This window comes from Aythya ferina, assembly GCF_964211825.1.
Source record: "Aythya ferina genome assembly, chromosome: 1".
Classification (NCBI taxonomy): Eukaryota; Metazoa; Chordata; class Aves; order Anseriformes; family Anatidae; genus Aythya; species Aythya ferina.
The window spans coordinates 82,944,897-82,962,044 of record NC_140296.1 but is presented as its reverse complement, the minus strand read 5'-3'; the positions used below and the strand labels follow the sequence as shown (position 1 = coordinate 82,962,044).

Genomic DNA, 17,148 nt, shown 5'->3' with positions numbered 1-17,148 from the left:
CTCTGTGCCTGGCAAGATCATGGAATGGATCCTCCTGGAGGCAATGTCAAGGCACATGCAGGACAAGGAGGTGATGCAAGACAGAGAGCAGGGCTTCACCAAGGGCAAATCATGCCTGACCAATCTGGTGGCCTTCCATGATGGCGTAACTGCATCGGTTGACAAAGAAAGACCAACTGATGTCATCTACTTGGACTTCTGTAAGGCCTTTGACACTGTCCCACAAGACATTCCTAAATTGGAAAGATATGGATTTGAAGGGTAGACCATCTGGTGGATAAGGGATTGACTCAATGGTCACACCCAGAGAGTGGTGGTCAAGGGTTCTATGTTCAGGTGGAGGCTGGTAATGGGCAGTGTCCCTCAGCAGTCTGTCTTGTGACTGGTGCTTTTCAATACCTTCATCATTGACATAGACAATGCAATCGAGTGCACCAACAGCAAGTTTGCAGATGACCCCAAGCTGAGTGGTGCAGTTAATACAGCATAAGGAAGGGATGCCATCCAAAGGGACCTTGACAGGCTGAAGAAATGGGCCCATGCAAGCCTAATGAGGTTCAACAATGCCAAGTGCAAGGTGCTGCATCTGGGTCAGGGCAATCCAAGACAGGAGTGCAGACTGGGAGAAGAAATTGAGAGCAGCCCTGTGGAAAGAGACTTGAGGATTGTGTTGGATGAAAGGCTTGACATGAGACAGCAGTGTGCACTTGTAGCCTAGAAGGCCCATTGTGTCCTGAGCTGCATCAACAGAGGAGTGGCCAGCAGGTCGAGGGAAGTGATTGTGTCTTTCTGCTCTGCCCTAATGAGGCCCCACCTGGAGTACTGCATCCAGCTTTGGGGACCCCAGCACAAGAAAGATGTGGACCTCTTAGAGCGAGTCCAGAGAAGGGCTACAAGGATGATCAGAGGGCTGGAGCACCTCTCCTATGAAGAAAGGCGGAGAAAGCTGGGGATGTTCAGCCTGGATAAGAGAAGGCTCCGGGGAGACCTCATTGCGACCTAATGATAGGACAAGGGGAATGGTCTTAAATTAAAAGAGGATAGATTAGACGGTAGGAAGAAATTCTTCACTGTAGTTAGGCACTAGCACAGGTTACCCAGAGAAGCTGTGGATGCCCGATCCATGGAGGTGTTCAAGGCCAGGCTGGATGGGGCTTTGGGCAACCTGATCTAGTGAGTGGCATACCTGCCTATAGAGAGGGGAGAGGGGGTAGGGGAAGGGTGGAGTTAGATGATCTTTAAGAACCCTTCCAACCCAAGCCATTCTATGATTCTATGATTCTTTACTTTGAAGCCCTTATGAATTAAAAGTTGTGGCATGTGAAGTATGCTCTTTTCCAAAGGTTTATCTGTGTATAATTCTTAAAAAGCTTAACATGACTAGAAATGACCAAACTAAAGAGAATAAAGCTTCACTTGTAGCCTGTGAAAATGGCTGCATTCATCCCAAGAGATGGGGGTGTAAGTCCTTCTTATCTATCTTCAGCTGCCTAAAAGTGATGCCCCTGGGCTAAACAAGGGAGCTCTGCTTCCTGCCTAGCTAGAACAATGGACTTCCAGAAGACAGCACCTCGCTTCAGGGTCTGTCTGAGGACAGATTAATCACTGTCTTTCCTCTTATTAGCTACAAGGACAGTCCAGGTCACTACACAGAGTTCATACATAGACTTTGCAGGAATACCTTTACATAAGAAAAATATGACTCAGATGTACAGACTTTGTGATTATTGGATTACTGATTAACTGCAGTTTTAACTACAGTTTAACTTAAATTTTAGCAGCTCCATAAAAGTGAGAATCTTTTGAACATCTCATTGAGTGTAATAATTAAATTCTAAATTACTGATACATTAGGAGAAAGCCAATCTGAAATATAAAGCCTGAAGGGGATTCTTACCTTCTGTCCAAGCCTGGTGGATTCTTGTAATTCTTCCACATCTTAAGGCACCGATGAAATTAAAAGAAAATTGCTGTATACTTTCTCCCTGAGTTCCCTCTATATGCAACTCATAAATAAGACTGCAGACACTAAAAGAGTTCTATTTAAACTATTAGAATTCAAATCTACATGACCCATAAACATAAAAATTAACCATTTAGAACGTTAAAGTAATCTTTATCCAAAATGAAAACAGCAACAAAAAACATATAGAAGAATAGTAGAATAGACAATTCTAAATATGCCAGCAGTCTTCCAAATCTTTTTCAGAAGAAATCATGATAATTCTACAGTCTTTTAATGGACAGAGAAACAGTCATATGCCAGTTCAGTGACTGAAGCACGTTTCAATAGTTCTCCATCCATTATAAGACTGTTTAGCTTCTAGAAGCAAAATCTACAAGTCTAATGTAGCCAGTTCCAGTTAGTGGATATTAAAAAAAGCAAGATATTGTTTGGCTAGTCTTCTAAATCTACCTTCTGTTTTCTGCTGTAGAACTTGCAACTACTGCAACTAAATATATGAGGTTAGAATAAACCAGTCATTGAAAGAGGGATAAATTTTTGTACCTTGATGGTGAAAAAGATTATTTGACTCCTTTTAGAGGCTCCCAAGACTCCCTAGTAAATAGTACAATTGTGCAACATATAGGAACCCCAGCAGTATTGATCCTAGAGGCAATATTACAGGTTTTTATGCCTTTCTCAATTTTACATATGTAAATACTTCCCCAAGAGTGTCTGCAAAGTATTACATTCTGTATGACAGCCAAACCCCAAATTTAAGCTTATCCACAGGTTTTCTTCCCTACAGCCTCCACCTGGATCATCAGTATCAAAATGTTTTTGCCTAGGATGGAGACAGGAGAGGACCAGGCTGAAATGGCCAAGATGTGGAGGCACCATACCGAGTATGAGAGAGCATCTTGATGCTGCTCACAGCATCAGGCGTGAATACCTTTTTGCTCTGAACTTTGACTCTCCAGAGGCAGACAGGTTGACCTGTGAAGACAGGTTGTGGCTTGTGGCAGCAGCTGTGTTTTACTTTGCAAGATTCATACTGTGATTTTCCACTGAACGTAAGTAATGCTTTTGAATCACGGTCATTAGGGCACTGTAAATGTGTTTGGTATTTCCCCCTGTTGTACTTTTGTTTTAGCTGCAAATAACTGACAGCAGCAATTTTGTTTCTTGGTACAGTCCTAACTTGATATAGAGTCCTTTGGATTAGTATCTCATCACTGCTCCCTGGACATTACAAAAAGAGAAGTCTTTATTGTATGTTTTATGGTGGCTGGGCTTTTGCTGAGCTTTCTATGTTTGTCCGACGGAGACTGCTGGAAGCAGCAGTCAAAAATCCTTAGCAACTTCCCAGTTACTTCTCAGTGGAGCATCAGCTTCAATGTTTCACATGCAGGGACCTAATATGAGCACAGAACAAAAATGGGAGACTCCCCTCCTCACTAAAAAGAGGAATAACCCTGGATTATTATTATTATTAAGGCTGGGATTCTCTCCCAGCCTTAGGAGAGAATGTACTTCAATACTTCAAAGCTGCAAGTCAGGTTTCCCCAGCCATACAGTTACCGTACGACTCTCAGATTTTCAAAGTGATCACTGTAGATCTAATGCAGCCATTTTGTATGTTTTGACATACTTGCCGTAACCCCAGTAGAAGGAATGAAATTATATCCTCTGCCCAGCACCACAGCTCTTCCCTCCTAGGAGCTCCCATTCAGTTGCACTTCCAGCATGCTAAATGATTGGCCTATTGCATTTTAGAAGGAGGATCCCCAATTGCAAAACTCTTCCCAGAAAGTGCTGACATTGTTTGTTTTGTTTTGTTTTGTTTGTTTTTTGTTTTTGTGCAGGGACAGTTTTGTTACAGCAGTCTTTTGGATACAATTCCTGCTTAGCTCTGCTGACCATCTGCTAGGAAAGGGCTTACCAAACTAAAAGGAATAATTGGTTTCTGTCTGTCTAAGAATTCTTTCTGCTCTACTCTGCTAAATACCTACATTGCAATGGTATTTCTTGAATTCAATTTTGAATCGTTGATCAACCATTCCTGCATCTGTTTCATGCTATTTTAGAACCACAGGGACAAGTGTTTCCGTTGCTTGTGTTGGTGCTGAGCACTGGTATGTTACTGGAGTCAGCAGTAACTTTATAGATACTACAAGAAATATGAAAAAGGTGAGGTTAGAAGAATCTTCAGGCTACATTTCCAACAGCACTGTTCAGAGTGCCTTTTGTTTATGTAACTTGTGAAGAAAAAAAAAATTATCTGCATTCTGTCTGTATGAAGCATAACTCTTTTAGAAACTATGTGGTGAAGATGTCAGGCCAGATATATTCCAAAATATGTCAATCAATTGCAAACCTTTCTTACTGTTATCAAAGCATCCAAGAAATACTTCATTTTAAATACTTTGTAATATGTTCCGGCATGAAGAGCTGCAGGAGGAAAAAATGGGAGGTATTACTAGTCATGGGTCCATTTATCATAGTAAGATTAATCTTTATGTTCTCAGGGTACACAGTCTGAACAGTGTGCATGGCACCATTTAAATAGACCTCTACTAGCTTTCAAAAAATTGAAACTGCTGTCCCTGAGATGAAAGGTCTTATTCATAACTGCAGCTCCCACATTAAAAATGAAAATGCCAGGCTGACATGTCATCTTAAATTAAGCAGCAGTAATGTTCAGACATGGCCAATCCATCTAATTCGAAGTCAAAGAAGAATTATTTTAATTTCCAAACTCATTTAGATTGTATCTAAAACAGAATTGTTTATTTTTCAAAGGATATGAAGCATATTACACTAATTCTGCCAGACTCATTACTTGGAAGAAGGACTAAAAGTTTCAGTCATTAGGCAAATCCCCATTTCTTTTTGACATTTTAACAATTTTCCAGGTTTGCATTCAAGGCAGCGATCACATTTGCATTTTTCTGGTCAGCAGACAGTAAGTGAAGTTATCCCACATCTTTTGTTATTGAGTAGTTTTAGTACCTCGTACATGCAGGAGACCGTTTAGTTTAAAAATGGCTCTGTTAAAATCATCTGGTGATCATAGTTGGACCAGGATGGACTTGGTTTGTTGTTATTTCAGTAGCAGCAGTAGTATAGTTGTGTTGTAAGAATTACCTGTTTTTCCCCATATTTAGCTTAGATGATAAACCTGATAAGCCCCTGGACACTCTGTCTACTTCTGCCACTCAGAAGCCATGCTGCTATCACAGCCTCTGTCAGAGTTAGAACCGAAGGAGATTCAGCACAGGAATGGTTTTGTGTAACTTTCCTCCTCCTAAACACAGCTTTTCTGTTTTTTTCTGGTGTTGAGATATGACGAGTGCTATCACTGACATTTCACCTTCTGTCCCCAGAAAAACTTGTTTCCGGCCCATTGCCCCCAGTCCCCCACCAGCGCTGTGGTGGCCAGCCATGTTAGCTTCCATCACCCTGGGCCTCACTTGCTCCAGGCTGTCCATTCCGGCTCAGTGGCTCCTTCCACACCTTGCCAGGCACAACTCCTCACACCTGTGTATAAGCTGTATTTGCATTCACAACGTTTGCTAGTCTCTTTATTTCTGAGACAGCTGTTCTATGTGGAAGGAAGTGCTTATGGAGAAAGACAGTTATGTATACTTTTACAAAACACTTTCTTCAGCTTTTCAGTTTATTTGTGTGATGATTCCTGCTGTTTGTGTCTCCCATGATTTGTTATTGTTAAACACTCTGATTCATGCCTAAAAATATATTTAAATATGTGGCACTTTCTCACAGGTCTTCCTACTTCCTTAAACACTGGGTCCATCCATACTAAATCAAGACAAAAAAGAAAAGCCTTCTCATGCATGCTGTGGGGAGAATGAGCAAGTGTAAGCCCAGGCAGAGGAAAGGATTAATTCAAGCCTGAAAGGTCTTTGTGAGCTGGAAGGGTGTGTCAAGAAAGTGTTCAGGGCAGAAATGGAGACCCACAAAGACAAAGCCTGAGGTTAGTTTTTTGGAGAAGTTGGTAAAAAAAAAAAAAAAAAGTATTCAAGATGAAATAGTAAGAAAGGATTCAGCTGGAACCTGCAAAAAAAGACTTTGAAATGGGGCCATGGGGCCCAGTAAAGAGACATTAAAGGGGAGCCCTGGCCCTGGGGAGAGCAGGGAGGCTGTAAAGGAGGTGAGGAAGAATGGGGCAGTGGCAATGCTGGCTGCTATTTGTGAGGAGATACTGAGACCATGGGAAAAGTGGGGCTGTGGTTCCAGTGCCCTGCTCTACCAGCATGCAGTGAAACAAGCAGTAACGGCATCAGAACTTCAAAAGTTTTTCCCCCAAAATTGAAGCCATTATTTACACTGGAATCCACTGATGGACAGATTTTGTTCAAAACTGTATGAAAAATGGTTTTGAAAACTTGGGTTCTGTCTCTAAAATACTTCATAGAAAAAGACTTTGAAAAAGTAGAAGAATGAATTGAAATCTTGCTCTTTCTACCCAGAGTGGAGAAAGACTGTCTGGAAGCTTCCTTCTCATGCTATTTCTGCATTTTTCTTGGAAGCCCTTAGGGTCTAAAACTGTAGCTCTATATAAGAGAAAATGAAAAACCTATCTGAATATATCTGCCATAAAAACAACAGGAATGCAGAAAAAAATTGTGCCTCTGGCTATGAGAATATGGAAAAAAATGAGGGAGGCTACAGGGAGCTCTTTGAAAGGGTTGGTACTGGTGTTCTGTGGATCCCTGGAGGATAGAGTGCTATATATCTGTGGAAGGAAACAAAGGAAAACATGCATGTTGTAAATAGACTTACACGTACTGGCCAGAAAACTGTACCTCCATTTTAAGAGTTTTAACAGTCCACAAAAATAGAGAGAGAGAGAGAGAGAGAGTCTAAAAACCATGACTACTCAAGGATATTTGAACATAACCTTTCAGTCTTTTCTACTACTGCTCATAAGCTCCACACAAAGGCATATGTCCCTACATATTCTGCATGTAGTTCCATATATTCTGCGTGTAGTTTAACTCACGTATGTTCAGTTAACACCTAACTGGTGCAGACAGCCCTCCATTCACTGAGAGGAAAGAGGAGAGAGGAAATAGGAGCAGCAGATGTTTTTATATTAGGCTTTCTGCAAAAGTACTTTTGCAGAAAGTAGATGATACAAGTTCTTGTTTAAGTGTGCCCACATTTAGAAATCATTCTCACAGTTTCTGGCACTGCCCTCCTCTTAGTTTTCTTTTTATACTGGTTGGATATTGTGAAGTTGGGTATTGTGAATCCCAGAAGAAATGTATTAACTCTGACCATTAAGTGTGCAGGAAGCACACTTAAGCTGACAAATTTCTGACAGGGAGTATTGTAAGCTTAAGGCTCTGCAGCACTGACTGTCGCAATGCTAAGTCCTTTTTACAAATGGTTTAAATCAGTATTGAGCAGCCATTAAGTCTTCATGGATACATACTGAGCACAAATTTACATGCTTTTATCACCTCAGGTCCTTCAAAAGTGTTATCATGAAGCACAGTGTGACTGAGAGTTGTATTTGCCTCATGGTTTAACAACAATAAGCAAAACATAATCAGGATATCTCAAACTACTATAATTTACTTAGTGGTACATCCCTTTATTGTTTTTTTTTTTCAGCTTCTATATGAGTTTAATTTCAAATTGACATTTGGCCTTTTGTCTCTTTGTGGCAAAGCAACTGGAATTATATTTAATTACAGTTTTTGTGTTTAATCTATCATTTTATAAATAGACCAGAATCGAGATCTGCAGTACTTTTTAAGTAAGAGAATGCTCTCACAAAAATCATGTTAGCTTGAAGAAAACATTCGTATCATCATCTCAGTGTTTCCTCAGTGACATAATTAGGTTCCATAAAACTTTCATGATTCATTCTTTGCAGCAAGAGAGAAGAAATATCTCCTCCCATTGGGGAGTGAAGAAAGATGCCCTCCCCTGACAAATCAATATTGTTTGCACTCCTGCCTCTCTCTGAAGGGGTTGCTCTGTTTTGTTTTATTTTGTTTTGTTTTTCTGGAAGATAATGTTCAAAAACTGGTTGAGGAAATTATTTTATTTTGGCTTTGTGTCCTTAGATTTATCACTTCCTCAAACCAATTTCTTTCAAAGAGACCAAAAGCACTCCTGGATACAGACAGAATTTTTCACATTAACTGTTTCTAGAGTCCCATTTTAATGCTTTTGGAAGCCTATTGCTACATTGGTAATGGATTTTCTCACTCTGCCAAGTTATCTGACAGCTAGTTGATAGCCAGTGATAAGCTAACATACATATGCTAGACAGGTGCCTGTGTGTGATTGAATTAGCATTGTCTGCATTTAACCTCTGTTTTTCACATACTTCAAGTACACAATGAGGGAGCAATCAGCAATTACAGAACCTGAGATGTGAAATGCTACAATAGGTTCTCAGTTCCAAGATCTTCCTGAGTTGGCAGCATATTTTGGTTATCAAGGCTGATAAATATGGAAATTCTGCTGCCTGATTTCAAGTGATTCAATAGGTGCTATGTCTTTGAGACTTTGCAGTCTGAACTGAGTTTCTCACTTGATGCTGGCTATTCAGATAATTTGGGGGCATGAGAAAACATATTGTCAATGTCATAATGTGCTGCTGAAAGTCTTTGGGATTTTCAGAAACATTAATTTGGCAATTCCCAATAGTAACCCAACCCCATTAAAGTCACACTTTCCATATTTGTCCTACAGACCTGCTGATCCTCAACCAGAACCTTTCCTTCCCCCTTCCTGCCCTCCACTGTCACAGCTCACCTTTGGAAAATATTGCATTTGACCATAAACAAAGTAAATTTCTAGAAACTTACTAGGTTTTGTTATCACAGAGAGCACTCTGCTGGGTTGCCAAAAGGGCACAAACCCTCAGGCCAACAAACAAAATGCTTTACTGACAAAAAAGAAATTGTGTGCAAGAGGATCATTACAGAAGATTGGAACCTGTGCTGACCCAGACACCCTTCAAGCTTTACCCATAGTCCTTGTCTCCCTTCAGTTTTATGACTGTACATGTCCAAGATTCACTACTTTAAAGACACTATTTTGAAGTACTTCTAAGGAAGTTTTAAGGATCTGGTCATTTTCTCTCTTAAGACTGTTGGTCAACTACACCAGTTTTTCATGGTGTAAATTCATAGCAGAGTCCTTAAGAACATGTGTTATGCTTCTTTGTTTATATTGTCTTGCATTTTGCGCCTTTTCCCCACCACCTTCTTTTCTGTCACATGCCAGCGTGTAAAGCTGTTTCCATCACTCAGTAGCATATTTATCTGATGCAGCAATAAAAGGATATGCTACCATCCTTTCAAACTGTCATCAGCTTAAAAGAAATGTCAACAGTGCCAAAGCCTGCAATGCTCATCACAGTGACACTTCAGGGGTACAATTAAATGACTAGATTAAGACCCACGTGGGTCAATTTTTTCATGCATTACAGCTAAACGAAGTTGAGTGTTGCAAATGGAAAATGCCTCTTACTAAGCACTTAACATAATCTCTTTCTGTTACCTCGGACACCTACAGAGATCACATATCTTGCATTAACTCACTGAAGTACACTCCAAAGGTCCAGGAAAATGTCACATGAAAGGGCCAGTATATGGGTTTTTGTATCAATGTGTAGAGGTAATTCTTAGCACAGCTGTGGTGGGGAGACTTGGGGAGAAGGATGGAGATGGGTTTTGGATGTCAGAAGAGAAACACCATGATGCTATTCAGAACCTAAACTGTACCTCCTCAGCCCAGGTACTCTTCCAGCAAGCAAGTCATAGAAAGCCCCAAAGACAGCTACTGAGAGAAGCAAGATTTTACTCTCCTGTGAAGGCCTATTAGCAGTTTCTGTAAACTTGGGTGAGATAGTGCAGGCACTGTGCTTACTTTAAAAAAAAATAAAAAATAATAAAAAATAATAAATAAAAAAAAAACTCCTCCCTTACATCTCCCAGGTGAAGAAAAGTCTGAAATATAAGCACAGATAGTAATGAAATCCAGGATGGGGAGAGGATTCAGATGACTCTTATAAAGGTTTCGACTGCTGAGAAGATATCCTTGTCTCACACATTGGCTGAAGTAACGATAATGACATAGTCAGGAGGTTTGTTAGCTCTGAAGTTGAGTGCCTTAGATTTGTAAGTCTAGGACATAGATATTGAATTAGATATTCTAATATCTAATATCTCTTTCGTTCCCTTTGACTGAAGTAGATGCTTATTCAAATATCTCACCTAAGGTTTAGTTGCACTCTGACATTTCTAGCATTCTGGTTTATTTACCTTTGAGGTTTGCAATCTACATGCAAATTTCTTTGTATGATAATGCAAGTGGCAGAAGGGAAAGGGGAGTGGGATCTTACTGTATGACAAGCAGTAAACTGTTATGGTAGTTGCAAACAATGGTGACTCAAAGCCAGCTGGAAGAAAGACATGAGAGCTGCCAAACATTAGCTGAAACTATTGTGGAAATTAGTCTGTGTTTTCTGAGGAAGCTTTAAAGCATTGTGTCTAAAATAATAAAAAAAAAAAAAAAATCTGCTTTTTGAGGAAAAAAAGGAGAAAAAGGAAAAGAAGGCAAGCATATGGTGTTCCTCTTGGAGAATGTGACTTGGATTTAAATCTTACATGTACAGAGAAAACTGAGATTTTTGAGGAAAAAATGTAGTTGTTTATTTTATTTATTATTATTATTATTATTATTAATCTGTAATTGATTTCTTGGACTAGTTGAAGAAGCTACATTGACAGCATGAAGAAAAAAAGGTAGCATCACTCCACTTTCAATAACTGAACACATCCAGCACGGACAACGATATTCTTTGTACCAGTCTGTGACTGTGTCTCAGGTCTATTGAGAAATGGTCACTCCTAGGGCAAGAAATTATGAAGATACCTTATGCAATACAGTGCAACTATCAGTGCTGATTTTATATTGGCCAGCTGGGTACAGGCTATGACAGTACTACGCCACTTTTTTGGCACCCATAGCAGACGAGGGCTCTGTGAGAGAGAATGGCTGTTGGTTGCACCCAAACTAGATGAACATGCACTAACTTAGGTGCAGCTGCACTGTACCAGCCTTCCTCACGGGCTACACCTTCATGTGAATAGCCAGAAATCAGCCTGGTGGACGGGAGCTTCTTTAGCACTGGGCTTCCACTGATAAATTAATGTGGCTTCCTAAAAGCAAGAGGGAAAGGAGTGGCAGGCCAGGCCCATAACCCTTGGCTATGAGGACCTCATGTGTCTCAGTCTAACAGATTACTTTTTGCAGCTCACTAAAACCACATCATTCTTACCAGACCATGGAAAAGAAGCACAGGAAAGTGGCTCCTTTATTTTCTAAAGAAATCTAGCATCCAGAGTGAGTCCATGTCCATGAATTTGTGCCTATGGATTTATTTGAATCGGTGCCCAAATGAGCCTTCACTATTACATGGTCTTTATGTGACTCTGCAAGAACAAAAGACATGTGGAGGGAGACAGGAGCAACAGAGATGGAAAGTAGTGATTCTAGTAAGAAGAGTATGCCAACAGAAAACATCCTTCAAAATCACTGGTATGACTCCTTTCCACAATTAGCTAAAAATGCAAATTATTCATCATCACAGAGCTAATGATATAATAACCATTCTGAAAGATGTTTGCTGACTTGGTAATCTTGGTGGGGAAGTGGATCATCTGCACCTTCCTGTAACCCAGCACGCTGCATGATTTTGAAATTTTCACTCCAAGTAAAAGTTCTAGTTATATAAATTTCTAGTTATAGTATCCAGATAAATAGGAGTAAATTAAAATTAAAGTACTTTAAGGTACTTAACCTGCATACAATAAAACTCAAATACTCGGATGTTAATTCCTATTTCAGGAACTAATGCTATTTTTTGGATGTATTCTTAGAGAATACTTTCTCTCACTATTCATTTTCTAAAAGTAAACATAAATTAGGAAATGTAAAAATATTAAATATAATTGAAGTGTAAGAAAAAGTGTTAAGAAAGAGAAAATGACATACTGGAAAATAAAACACTTTCCAGGTTATATCTGAATTGTAGGGCAGAGGTAAACAGTGGCCTTTAGCAATTTCTGCTTGTCCAGCTAAGGCCTGCTCATGCTGCGACATCCCATTGGCTCAGACAACAACGTATGTACCATAGAAACCAGGATACAGGGAATGATACAGGGAATCCTTTTTTTTTTTTTTCCTACGGTTTTGGAATAACCTACTGAGAGTGCAATCAACATTTTTTCAATCCTATACTCTCTGAAGTTCCAATGCAACATTTTATCAATTTTAAGCACATATAGAAAGATTTATTTATATATATATATTATTTTTGAGATAAAAAAAAAAAAAAAAGAAAGAAACATCTGTAAAAACAAGTCTGGTCAATGGGAAACAGGGATCTGTCTGTGTCTGCAAAGTGGATGTACTTGCTGGGATGCAAGTGCACCGCTGACATCAGTGGTTCATTTAGCTAATTCTGCAGAAACACCCTGTGGCCCCATAGCTAGACACTCTCCTGGGAGACATGGGTGAAAGAACCACTCTGCAGCTGGGAAGATAACTTACCTTTACCTTGATCCCAAAGGACAGGACAGTCTGTGCAAAGCTTGGACACATTTTTCCCATCCAGTTTTCTCCCGTTGGGCTGAGCTCACTCAGAGTATGGCCACCAGGCAGGGTCCTGAGCCCACAAGCTGCAGAGGAATCCTTGGGAAATCCTTTTGGGGTTTAAGCTCAAGCTCAGATCCACCCTGCAGTCAAGACTCCTATGGTCTACTCGTCCTACTAGCAGAAATATAGGCGTGTAGAGGTTTTTACTGAGAGAAGATAGCACCAAGGTTTTTAGCTCTTTGAAGAGCAGGCAACAAAGGAGCCTATGGGGACATAGGCACAGAGTGTCAGTGGTACCTACAGCAAGGAAGTCTGATGCCTAAATGCTGTCACAAATGTAGTGTTCACTTACAAGCAGTTGTAGCACTGGTATACAGGGCATGGTTAGTGCTCATCAGACCCCAGCTCTTGCATGCATCTGGAGTCAAATGGGAGGCTTAGAATAACACTCAGCTGCCTTCTCCTTGCACCTTCACTCTCTGCTTGCCGTGGGTGAAAAGGAATACCTCTCATTGCTCTGCACTGGCTACAGGCAAACAGAAAACATGACTTCCCCGGGGTTTTATTACATAAGAAGCACATCAGCAGAAATTAAGTTGCTCCTTGACAGAATCCATGGTGCTGTGTGTCACTTCTGATGGAACAACGATCGCCTCTATAAGCTTCATTTAAAAGTGACAGGAACTGATTGTGTGGGGACAGCAGGACATTCAAGCTGCTGCAGATTAGACAGGTCACCTTCAGCACAGTCTGTATGCCAACCTGAACAGACAGAAAAAAAGAAAGTGGATGATGAAGCACGGCAAATTTGCAAAACACTTAACCTGTATGCAATTATCATATATAGTGCCTCTAGCAGATCAGCTCTGCCACTTGCTGCTCTTACAAAACAGCAGAGCCATGCTGGGGATCACCACAGGACTATAGCTTCATGCAACTGGATTAAAATGTAGGATGCTGTGTAATTTTCTACAAACCTGACTATTTAATTGGTGCCACCAGAGAATCCAATACTCCTCATTTCCTGAAGAAGTAAGAGAAACACAAACAAAATAAAAGAACATTTCCTTCATAGGCAAAGATGATTTTTGAAAATATTAGGGGTGGATGGGTGGCACTGAATTTTTGCTGTAGTTTGTATCTCAGCAGGCCTCTAAGATCATTAAATACTGATGGAATATACTTCCTATTGCACAGACAAGATTACTAATAAATCAAAGCTGTAAGGGTTCAGAAAGTTGTAATGATTAGACTTTTTTATAAAACTGTTCTCTAAAGTAGCTGCTTTAAGGAAGAACAAGTGGCTTACCTGAACCATAAATCATTTTTTTTTTTTTTTTTAATTTAGTGTATGAATTAGAACAAATTGGATGGAAATTGGATTGTAGTTCTTCTTCTGTTTTTCAAGGGGGGGTTAAAGAGCATACCCTCTGATATTTCAGTTGCATTTCTGTTTTCTCAAATGCCTTGTTTTTCAGCTGGAATGATTTATCTGTAGAGCATTCTTCATCTTGTATACAAAAAATACATATGTGCATGACATTTGTATTAGCTCTAAGTCTTCTGGAGACTTGTGAATTGCACCAGTCCTGCAAATAAACTTCAGGTCTGAGATATGTGTTTACAAACAACAGACATTTATTAGAATTATTCTTTCCTTGTTCTCCATCTGAGTTGCCTGCAGGCCTTTTTACTTTCCTGACTATCAGTAGCCATTCTGGGACAGCTATGTAAATTACAGGTGCCCTTTTGGTTTATCTGCAATAGAAAACCCTGCCCTCCTAAGCTTTGATAAATGCCAGGAACTGAAGTAATGCCTGTGTGTGGAATCCTTTTCCAGCTAGCACCTCCCACATTGGTAGCCCCAAGGAGCACCATGCAGGTGGTATCCATTCCCATATTTCCCTCCAGGAGGGGGGCACATTTCCAGAAGCCATCATGTTGCATTGATCTTCTGGGGGGAACTGCAGTCCTGTGGACTGTTTTCTAAGGTTTGCTTGATCTGCAGCAAGTCTCATCATTTCTGTTGGAAGAATGCAGAGGAAATCTTCAGGGGAGATGTCACAAAAGAGAGTTTTGGCTCATAACTTGTGCCCACAAAGATCTTGGTCAGGGCCTATACAACAGAGCTGCATGCCTGCCCCACAGCTGAGATCTACTCATCCCATGTGTGAGCGCAACAGGTTGTGCAGAGCATACTGAGCAATAAGTCCAAGGAGCTGATCACACCTTGGTCTGTAGCTGTCACACATCTAGCCAACATCCCATGGCTCTGCTGTTCATCATGCAGGCCCCTATCTGCTCCTCACACCTGGGGGTTGTCCTCTATTTTCCAATTTTAATATCTTGAATTCTGTTGCTCCAAGCATTTCTTAAATGCAGCGCAAATGGCCTCAGACTTGACACAATAAAAATTGTTTTCTGTGTGGTGATAAAGTGATGCCCCTAAGGAAAACAGAGATATTGCACCTCCCTCTGTCACAACAGATTCTGTGTGGATTGTGTATCCTTTGCATGAAAAATAAAAAATCCCACAAGTGGAATTACCACAAATGTCAGTTATACCAAGGAGGATACCCTCCAGCTATTCAGGTTTCCTGCATGAATTTTTCATTTGTTTGTGCTTATTCCTCATTGTGGTGATGAGACACATATTTGGGCTTGCAGGCTAAAGGGCCTGGGCATCATCGTTAAATGGGCTTGCGAAGAAATGGTACATTTGCCAGATAATCACACTCAGGCTTAGCCTGGAAATCCCGCTGCAACTATTTAACATACACAAGGAGCTGGCAGAAGACTAGCTGGGTTTCATCTGAGGACTTTTGCCTCTTGAACCGTATGAAGCAGTGGCTGCCTCTGTGATAATTAATCTTCTATTCTCTTTTGTATGCCTGAATGTTTCATGTATTTATTCTCTTTCATAAGCTTCTTTGGCTGGCACATGAAACTGAGGAAAAGAGGGAGAATTATTCATTCCCACGGCCCAGATATGAAACTGAGTTGATGGGGGGTTCTACCAGAGGGTTCACCAAGGCCAAGGACTCCTATGTGAATGCCTTATCACAGATGGGATTTCACTCTGCTTCAAGGTAGGTAAGTTTAGGGATTTTTTTTTTTTTTCAATCTTTTAAGCACTGTTATGTAGTATTTGTTTGGTTTCATTCCTGTCAGATAATTTACGAATTTTGGAGTCTTCAAACAGCAGAAAGTTAGCTCTTCTGCCAGTTTTACTGTTCTGCTTCCTCCACCCAAAATAGATAACATGTATGTCTCACACCCAGAAGCGTGGGTGTCAGTCTAGTGACAGCTCCTGGCCCACATATGAATTATCACTGGCGGCAGCTTTCAGGAATATCCAAACAAGCTAAGCACCACCATATGACTCCTCCATTGCAAAACAAGTCCCTCCCTGTTATGCTGCTCAGCACAACACTGTGGTATTGATAAGAGTGCCGTGTGCCTGGCTGGACCGTGCTTGAGACCAGTGCTCAGCTCCTATGGGCTTGCCTGCAGCTTTCTGTGCTTGAGGATAAGTGCCTATAAGGCACTTTCCTGTAAGGAGCAATGCCTATAAATTTTATCTGGTGCTTTCCAAATCATCTTCTGGAGCACCATGTGCACCAAGTAGCAAGAAACCTTTCACAGAAAGAGAAACTTCTGCTCAAGCTAATGTAGATATCAGTCCTTTACCTAGCAGTGAAGCCTTGCCGATTTTACAGGAAGAGCTACAAGTTCTGGTGATTCCTTTTCTAGTCTAACAAATGAATTTTTTGGGAGAATTAAAAAATAATAATAATAATATTCTATCAGGTCTCTAGCAGAATATCAGCTACTGCTATTGCAACCTCCAAGAAATGTACCAAACTTGCCGTGGCTGCTTAGCACCATCTCCAAGCCAGGTTCAGAGCTGCAATTATGTGGTCAGCTTTGGCCCCTGAGTAAGACCCAGAATGGTATTTCTTCTGATGCTGACTTCTGTAGCTGCAAAGTCTCTGTCCAACACCACCACTCTGAGTCATCTATGTGTCAAAGGCAAGAAGGGTATTATATATATATCTCATGGCAAAAGAGGTCCACCTCTTTTGTCATGAGCTTTCCTCTTGACACAGTTCTATCACATTACAGGAAGATGGTGAGCACAAGCATAAGTGAACAAGAAGTATTTGGCATGAGGAGACACACTGGGCAGACCACAAGGCTAAGGAGCAATAGTCACTAGCAGGAATGAATCAGAAAAAAAAAAAAAAAAAAAAGCAAAGTAGAAATCAATAGTCAATAGTGAGTCAACAAGCTGACACCAGTAAAGACTATATGGGACTGAGGGATGATAGCCAGTAAGTATGTCTCCCCAGTAGTTTTTTGCAAAGACTCTTATTCTCCAGTCATGGTGGAGTGGATAATATCCTCCCCATTTTTTCAACCAAAAATGAAAAAGACAGCAGGTCATTTTTTATATTTATATTCATCTATCTCTTGCTCATGAATCCAATCAACCTCCCATCAGCTTTAAGTTTTGATGGCCCTGGAGCAGAAGAAATACTTCCCTCAGTATT

General features: G+C 40.5%; 1 long non-coding RNA gene across 1 annotated transcript in view; it reads left to right on the top strand.

Moving 5' to 3' along the window:
- Positions 1–15,635, top strand: part of LOC311421020 — a 73,394-nt gene extending 57,759 nt beyond the window's left edge. Inside the window, exon 3 of the long non-coding RNA XR_014684663.1 lies at positions 15,521–15,635. This is a non-coding gene — a long non-coding RNA (uncharacterized lncRNA). The remainder of the gene's footprint in view (positions 1–15,520) is intronic.
- Positions 15,636–17,148: the final 1,513 nt, after the last annotated feature.